At 37.7% G+C, this 9,539-nt stretch overlaps 1 protein-coding gene across 1 annotated transcript in view; it reads right to left on the bottom strand.

Annotated features, from left to right (window-relative positions):
• The window catches only part of LOC110060788 (uncharacterized), an 18,526-nt gene extending 9,198 nt beyond the window's left edge, over positions 1–9,328 (bottom strand). Inside the window, exons 1-3 of the mRNA XM_089284373.1 lie at positions 8,753–9,328; positions 7,992–8,042; positions 4,193–4,253 (exon numbers count right to left, since the gene is read on the bottom strand). The gene's annotated coding sequence lies outside the window, so the exon portion shown is untranslated. The remainder of the gene's footprint in view (positions 1–4,192; positions 4,254–7,991; positions 8,043–8,752) is intronic.
• Between the last annotated feature and the right edge of the window lie 211 nt (positions 9,329–9,539).

The following is a 9,539-nucleotide window of genomic DNA, read 5'->3' on the forward strand; positions in this document are numbered from 1 at the left end:
AATGCTTCAAAAAATTGCTCTAAATACTACGTGTAGAAAATAATTTCAATAAAAGTATATCTTGCCTAAATGGCTTTAAACCACCTAACAGGAACACGAAGACATCAAAATACGCAATGCAAACATAAGGTAAGCCACATAGCATTTAGAGCAATTTTCGAAGCATTCTGACTCATACATTGTTTTTTAAATGGCTAAAATTGTAAGGCATTCGCCAACAGCACAATGTCATCTATTAATCATATTCAACATCTGTGCTGCCCGTGGAGAAAAGAAGGCTAGTTTTGTGAAGTAGAGAGCAGTCACTAAATCAAATGCTGAAGGCAAAAGTTTCTAGGAAGGTCTAGAGGCATGTCAAGAATTTTAGGGGATTAACATACAAAGACATTTTTTTTTTTTTTTATCCTACATTGTAATTAAGGGGGTCTTATACTCTCAGATATAAATTTTTCTCCAGAAAACCATTTATTTGGAACATGAAGATTCAACATCCCTGTCCATTTGTAAATCGTATTTTGAAACGATTTTCCTCTAATTACTCCTGAATTTACGTTTAAATTGAGAAATCTGAACACTTCTAGCTATATTTCAACATAGCAACACCCATAGCAACCATTGTTTACAGTCTAAAAGTACTCACAAAATGGATTCAATTCAGTACATTTTAATGATACTTTACACAAACGCTTTAAAGATGTGTAGTTATGAGAATTTTGCATCATGGTCCTGAACATTATTTCTTCTACCATCTTATACGCTCCTTATACTTGGTTAACATTTCTATGACTGGTGTGTATTCGGGTGTTCAATGAAACATTTATGTAAAACCTTTAAATATACCCCTCCCCCTGTCCCTAACCTCCCCCCCCCTAGTTCACAGGGCTAATCTGGGCTCTCTGAGACCGAAGTAAAACTTTAAAGCCTTATTTCTCAAAATGACCAAATAGAAGGATCATCAATATCTCGCACACGATATCTCCACTGGGTTTTAACCGAATGTTGTCAAATTTTCAACATTGATGAAGGACACAATTATCTAGGTCTTAAACCTCCAAAATTTGCAATTTATGAAATTTTTTCCTGTTATTTAGTTAATATAGTTAATATTTAACAATTATTCCATGAGCGCGCGTTGGATCTGAGATGGTAAATAGCCAACGAGACCCGTAGGGCCGACTTGGCGATAACCAATCTCATATCCAACAAGCGCGAATGGAATAATTGTTTTATTAAATTCGGTACGTTTGTATTCTTGGAAATATAGCTTAATTTTATTGGATTTTAATTTTACAAAACGACCGGAAGTCGATGTGACAAAAACAACAGCAAGTGAGAAATCACATGACATGCGCGCCGTTTGTAAAATTAGTTGAATGAAAAATTTGAGAGCGAAGCAAGCGAATTTGCTGAATAAAATTGCAATCAAGTAGAATTCAAGAAACGTCTATCAAATGAAGGAGATGTAACCTTGGTCAGAAAGTTTGAAAAGCGTTCAAGTTCGAGTCATGGAGAAGAGCCAAATAATTGTGCACTTGCACATTGCCATTGTAATAATGCTGCGGAAAACTTTGATCGCCATGTGACACAGACTTTGTGCCAAAAATATTCTCGACAAAATCTCTCTCAGGATTCCCTTGCTTTGAAAGCCTTGGCATTTCGAGCTGTATGTGTGGAGCTCATTGTTGGTCAGTTTTAGAGTCAAGGACAGAAACTATTTTAGCGTCAGATTCATCTTCAGAATCTCCGAGGCCACCTGGTGGTTTTTCGTGGCTGGTAAAGAACCGGGCTTACTTCGGTTCAGCTCAAAACACTCAACTCCTTGAGGTGTTTTTCGCAAGGACAGAATTGTTGGCGCTAGCTGTCGTTGATTCTCTCGTCGTCGTCGGCCAAAAAAGAGACTGAGATGAAACTAGGTCGTCCTCTGTAGCTGTGCGGGATTCTTGCTCTCGGCTGATCCGAGCTTGCTAACTCGAACAGTTTCCTCATCTGCTCATTGGAAACTGGTTTCTTATGGACTACGCCGGCAATTATGCCTGTTTACCTGCGGCCTTTTACAAATGCATATGTTCTAATAACTTATTTGCCTGGTCAGAGATAATGGAAAACGGTTTGTTGTGCGGCGGCGTGCGAAGGAAATAATGATCAACTGGCGGCTTTAATGGATTTAATCAATGAACTTTTGCAATTTACGTGTCATCTTTCTTCCTCGCCGACGAGTAAAAACACTTCAACTGAACATTCAGTTCTTCTTTTGACATTTCTTATATCGGTTTCGAAAATTTGGTGCTACCAGGACTAGCAAGCCATTCTGTTCAGGTAAAATTTGTTTTTGTTACATAATCTTCATGAATGCGTAAAATCTCGCCGGTCATATTTTAATTTTGCGACTTTAAGGGAAACTTAACGTATACGTGCCGTTAAATATTCTTATCTCGAGCTTTGTGGCTTTTTTGTTGTTACTGGGACGGCATTGTCCATAATTCCCTGTATTTCCTGTGTGGATAGCTCACCAAATGTGCTTTATTTCATCCATTTTTTTTGTCGTCGAAACTTCGCTTCACGCGAAAAAGCTTATGCCGAGCGACATTTGCCGCTTTCATTTCCATATAAGGTCAAACGCAGGTATAATGGCTGGTAACCGAGATCCAGTAAACCAATCAGAAAGCTGGAATTGCATTATCCGAGGCTGAGAATTTAATAATAGTTAATATTAATATACTTTTTCAACATTTCACGAGAAAAACCCCCTCAAAACACTGTTTTCTGAGGTTTGTCTCCTGGACAACTTGCTTATGGACAGGATGAACTTAATTCCATACTTCTCGAACCATTTATTATTACGTTATCGTGTTTATAATGAACACCACTTTTTAACACTAAGGAGCTAGTTATTCATTAACTATCGTGGCACGTGAGCTGGAAAAGCTCATTTTTGAAGTCAGAGTGCAAAGTCCTTTAACGTGATACCAAAACTGTTCCACAGAGTTGTTTCGCAAAAAAAAAAAATTTTAGGTATAAGACCACCTTAAAAACATACACCACATCCTGACCCAAGTCCCCTCCTTAGCTATGGCCTCTACTGACCTGAGACAAGGAGGGTCAGGGTTCAGTCACATTCCAGAAAACCTGTGTTTTCCCCAAATTACTCTTTACAACTTACATACATATTATATATCATTAACGCCTGAGTCGCACATGGAGGTTGGGTGCCCAGGAACCCGGGGCTGGAGCTGCCGACACCAAACCCAGGTAGCAAGAGCACCCCAAAAGCCTGCCCTACCTGCAACCCAGCCACGAGCCCTGACCGCCATACCCAGCCCCAGCCCAAGCACCCGTCACACACAGCCAGGAGCTCAGTGGAAATAATAAAAATAATAACAATAATAAACAGCAATAATAATAAAAACAATAAAAATAAATAACAAAATAACAATAAAAATACTAATAAATTAATAATAAGGTAAAAATAATAAAGGGAGAGGAGGGTGGGAGAAAACACTAAAAAAACCCAAGACTGATCAAGACGTCCCGAACACTAAGCACAGTAAAACTACGAACACATGTAAAGGCACATGCATAAATTGCAACAATACACCGCTGACCCGGGGGCACAGAAAACTGCTCCACACCAGGCCTACTACAGTAACGCAAACCCTAGCAACAAACCAAATGCCACAGCATGCCACCAAAAAACGCTAATAAACGCTAACGCTATACCAACGCCACGCTAACTACTGAGCAACACGCTCCTTGTTGTTAACTAAGTTAACTAAATATATTTAACCTCATTAAAAAGTAGGCGGCTCAGAAATCGAAGTAGCCGTTTTTTTAGCTGGCGACCAGCGGTTAATGAGAACCGTGGATCCCCTATTTTAGGGATAGTCTGTTACAGCAAGGTGACAGCTGGATTCACATATTGAAATGTATCATTCTACACCAGTTAGGTATACACTAGTATGACACATATTGCTTATCGCAGAGAGCTTTGTAGCTGTAGGATATCATCAAAATTTACTGGTCTTCATCCATCATTTCAGCAGTGATCTCTTCAACACATGTTTACATCACATTTGTTTATGAAATGTTTTAGATGCTGTCTGATTGAGTGACCCTGATTGAAATTTACCATCATGTAAATTTTAATTGTAGTTTGTAAAGTAAAGTAATAAGCTCTGGGTATAAACAATCATACCATTCGACAGTGTTCCTCCAGTTAGTCAATTCTCTGTCCTTCAAGCTTCATTCCACTTTCACTTCAATCAAGGTTAAAATTATTTTAATTAATAATTTACACACAATAAGATTTTTAAAAAAATAACTTTAACAGGTTATTCTTTCGAAAAAGACTCGGTGTGCTTCTCATTGTTACATTTCTGTTTTTTAAAATAAATTCCTAAAACATTTTTAAATTCAGAAGTAATGGTTTTAAAAGATCAGTAGCTTGTTTCCTTGCAACATTAAGTAAACCAAGGCTGTGCTGTAACAAAACTTCTAGGAAGCCCTTTGGGCACCCATCCTTTAAGGCTAGGGTGCCCAGAAGTCAAGCTTGGTGGCCCGAATAAAAACAAAAAAAAAACTCAACAAAATGAATGAATGAATGAATGAATGAATTGATTAATTAATTATAATTATCTAATAGCATTAATAAATATATGATAACCGATTGACCCTCAAATAAAAATGTCTTGCATTGTTTCTAGGGTATTTATCCTATTTACAGATGCCAAAGATAAACGTTTACATGTAATTTTTTGTAACACTTTTGCCAAAAGTCCATAAAGAAAGACCACATTTTCACATTTTTATGAGTTAAAATGGTTGTTATATGTAGAAAAATTAAGGCCTTTTCCAATTCCCTCTTTTCCCTCTATAGTTCACATTCTCCTTCAATAAGGGACTTTTCATGCACATTATACAAACCGCGAGAACTAAGAAGTCTTTCTGTTGACACTATACGAAGTAAACAAGGAAACTGCTGTCCGTATCACTGCAGGCCAGTGTTAAATGTACGCATTGAACAGAGTTGAACGACTGAAGTTTTGGAATCAAAAAGGGAAAGACAAATTTATTATTGTGAGACTGTTTTCATCTCTAAGTTAAATTTCAAAAGGTATGTTTATCTTGTCGCCAGAAGATGAAAGCCGGTCGCCTGAGGCAACCAGGCGCTGCTAGAGCACAGCCTTGTAAACGCATCTTGCTATTTAACTGTTCTGAAAAACATTACTGAGGAGATATTCTTTCTCTCTGAGGTATGATATCAACCGAAAATCGCTCTGGTGCATTTTGATTCTTTTAACTACATTGTAGTTACTATTCCTAATTCACTTGATTTGTTCAACAATTGCAAATCCCAACCTTCCAACCCTCCCTTCCCCTATTAGCCTCTCATTTACTGACCACTCAGGCCTCTCATCTCAAATTCCATCCACAGCCTTCCCTCCCCTCTCTTATATCACGCTTCCACAGGCAAGACGGTTGACCACTAATATAATGATGGTGATTTTACCAGCTCTCTCCCCTCCCCTCCAAACATGTCACATCAGCACCACTACTCAAGCTTCATGTTAATTTATGCATTTTGCAGTGGTGTCGTGAAAGATCGTGAAGCGTCATGAAATCTGAAATACGTTCGTCTGAAAAACTACTAAAATCTGAGTTCTTATGTTGTTACCCGTAGTTTATTTGTTAAGTGTTATGATTGAAAGATCATGGAAATTTTGTACACGGCCCAAATCCTCACCTTTCGTTCATCGGATTGCAATTGCTTTCAAAAACTTTAAAACCTCTAAAATGTGACCAAATGTTTTTCTAGCCCGTATGATCACAACGTTTTATAGCTCTTTACAGTTTTTTTTACGTCTGTGGTTCAAATACAGTTTCCGTACTACAGACATGTTTTTGTGAAGCACATGAATGTACAAAATAGTCACGCCTTGCGGTCACGACCACTTACAATTCGAATTTCATCTAATTACGCAAAAAAAGTCTGAGTTTTTATATTGACAAGCTGTCCATGCGGGATTTTCCCGTGGTTTTCCTTAGGCCCCTTTAGCACGTATCCTAATATTTTTGAATCCGCAACTTTTACTTTCCGGATTAAATACTTTCCCGTCCACACGCAGCGTATTCAAATCGAATTCATCTGTCCACACGCATCCGATAGTGTACCCAGATTCACTCTAGAGAAACTAGACCTACACGTTGTGCCACCATATTAGTTAATTGTTCGGTTAGAGACTGGACACAATTTTGCTACGTCATCGGATTCGAAAGTGTCCGGATTCACCGTCCACATGTTACGGATTCGTTGCGAATTTATTTTTTTCCACTCTGGAGAGCGGATTAAAAAATATCCGGATTGGCCGATGAATTCGCCGGATGCGTGTGGACGGAAGCCGTATCCAGAAAGAAAAAGTTGCGGATTCAAAAATATCCAGATACATGTGGACGAGGGCCTAAGACGTCATGGAAAACTTGATAGCCGGGAAAAAAATACACCTGTGATCAAGTGACTGAAGGCAAACTAGGGGTACAAACATTTGTAAATTTGTCAATTTGCAATGGCAAAATAATACCTGACTTACTGTAAAGGTCCCTTTTCTGGTGCTAGTATCGATTTTACACTCAATTAACTTTACTTTTAAGCCATTCAAATTTGCAACCAACATTTTGGCGAAGGGTGCACACTCAAATACCAAAATGTCTCAAATGTCTCTTATTTTTAATTTCCAACGACCAAAAAAAATTTGTCTGATGACACCGGCTTTTTCTCAGGTCAAAACTTGTCTTTGGCCTGACAAATGATCTGCTTATAGACAAAAATTATTTGCAGGCTTGGGTGCGTGTTCATAGAAAAACTGAAAAATTGTGGTTTTCAGCCAAGCAGATTTCAAAATAGCGATCAATAAACCAACGTGAACAAGCTTTTTTTTGCAATAATTGTTGCAATTTAACAGTGAGCACAGACCACAAGGTATTTGAATTAGTCTTTTTTGGGCACGCCTTCACAAGTAGGGCTGTCTAAGTACAAATGTGTTTTCAATTTCTAAACAAAATGCTGAGTGTAAATTTAAATATCAAAGTATATAGGGTTGTACAGATTACTGGTATTAATACTGACATATAAGAGCAACTGACTTCTTCCCGTGTCTATGTTAACGTTAATTCTGGGAAATATTAAATATTATTAATTTTAAAATGTCAGCTTGCTGTGACACTCAAATGATCTACAATCCCAAATTTTGTGCTCTAAAATTATGTTCATTGAAGTGCACACTAATTTTGTTGGCATGTTGGATTCTAACGGTATTCACTAAATGCCTGAGTAAGAATTTGAGATTACGAAAAATCTTTTGCATTTAACACCCATTTTCTTATATTTATTACGTCTTCTGTGCACAAACTGGTCTAGAGTAAGAAATGTAAACAGAATAGTAAACATATTCAAAGTCAAACAATTTCTCCATTGGGGACAAATGAATCTCGGGTTTCACATAATAAAATATACAACTGAACCGTAATATTAAACACTTCTAAATGTACTGAAGCTTTTTGTTTGTGGAGCCAGTAACAACTAAAAGACAATTAAAACTCTAGAAACGCAAATATATAGTTGGGATGTTTCCAAATGCAAATTCCCAATGATACAGCTGTAATTAAAATACTGACCAAATGACTTGATTCATCATAAAGGTTGCAAGCCAGTCATTACTTAACTGTTATGGTCATAATTCACGGAGTCTAAAGCCTGATCTGTAATTACTTCTAGTATAACAACAGTTTAGACTTCACAGACAAGCAAACTGAGTAATGCAACCAAACAGCCAACAAGAAACCCGCCATGAAAGAGTTGACGGTACACAGAATGTTCCTTTCGATCTTCATCTTCATCCATCAAAGCAACCTACAGTCGACATTATAATTAATGACTGTCCAAGCTGCAAAACCCAGCCTTACTGGATTCTCGCTTACAGTTATCTAAAAATTCCTACCTCTATTCTGTCAATCACATTTTTTTCGCTTCGAATTCCACAGAACAAGACCTGCAATGAATAACAATAATTGAGTGAAGATGAAGAAGGTTTCTCACAAGTTAGTAAAATAAACCAGCAAAATTTCGGTTAAAGTTAATTAATCTCTTACATGTATGACTGCTGCTCAATGCTGTTGACAGCTGTCAGCAGTGATAAAAGATTACTAAAATGCGTTCGACGCTTTTAATCAACAGAAACGAACTAACGTTCAAGAATATGTTTGGGATAAATGAATAAGTGCAGTTTAGATTTAATATCATTATGAAACCTTCATTTTTCTCCTAATGATATTTTCTTTTATTGTCAGTAAGACAAGTAACAGTCTGTTCTATCTGTAAAAGGTTTTAGTCTAGCCTCGATAACCAAACAAAAGATTAGACAATGACTACGAAAAAATGTCGCTTTGCTCGCTTCGTGTACTTCAGGACCAACGCTACCATAATTACAAAATTATTAGGTTCGCCGTGAGACATGCCCCAACATTAACAAAGCAAACTGTACCAGTGCTGGCAACACACCGAGAGAGAAAATTCTTATATAAACGAATACTTATTACAGTCCTAGAGACTACAGACGAAATGAGCGTATTCCAAAACGCCGCACAGAATATGAATATATGCTAAACGTCGCATCGCACATATTATGTTATTTCAGTGAAAAGAGTCACTAGATGCATGAGCTACACAACCACACTCCAGTAGAATTAAAATGAAACTTACCTTTGGTATCGGAGTCTCAGAGTTTGGGAGCAGACTGTTTGCGCGCTATATACGTATCCACTATATGCAGATCCACTAAAGCACTCTGTTGGTAATAATGTGGTCTGCAACTATTAGACGACGTTTTATTGTCAGTTGTGATTAACACTACTAATAACAAGAACTTTGCGACAATTTGGAATGTAATTAGATTTTTCCATGGGGTGCTTATCAGCGGTTGGTTGGTGCGGTTGGCTGGGTTCAGGGATTTTCAAAGAAATCTTCGTTTCGGTTCAAAACTCTCTGACAGGGTTGTAGACTTGAGAAAGAAAGCCGGCTTTTCTATTGTTCTCTCTTTTATTTTATGTAGACTTCAGAACGCCAACTCATGATTGTACCCCGAGGGTATTCTACAAATCGAAGACATATCTGCTCTCACGAATAAACGTAGCAAACCGGTCCAAATTTCTTACTTGCTTCAAGAACAGATCGATTATGATGACAGAGGAAAAAGAGAACCTCTTAAAGGACTTCTTACATCCTTCACTTTGAAACCTTGCTCAATAAATTAACGTGGCTACGGAGCCACTGAACTTAAAAAAAGAATAATGAAAGAGTGTTGAGGCCACTGAAGCGAGTACAGTCGCCAGTCGCCGCTGCTCCATGATAAATTATAACACTGTCGAACGCCTCGTAAACAGATCCTGCAGGTCCACGAATGAAGAAATTTGCCTCTAAAACAAAAGGCTTGCTTTTACAAGCGCAACAACGAGTTATTTGCAGGGTCAAAAACAGCAACCGTTGACTT

This window comes from Orbicella faveolata, unplaced genomic scaffold (genome assembly GCF_042242905.1).
Source record: "Orbicella faveolata isolate gen_17 unplaced genomic scaffold, um_ofav_v1 contig_13, whole genome shotgun sequence".
Classification (NCBI taxonomy): domain Eukaryota; kingdom Metazoa; phylum Cnidaria; class Anthozoa; order Scleractinia; family Merulinidae; genus Orbicella; species Orbicella faveolata.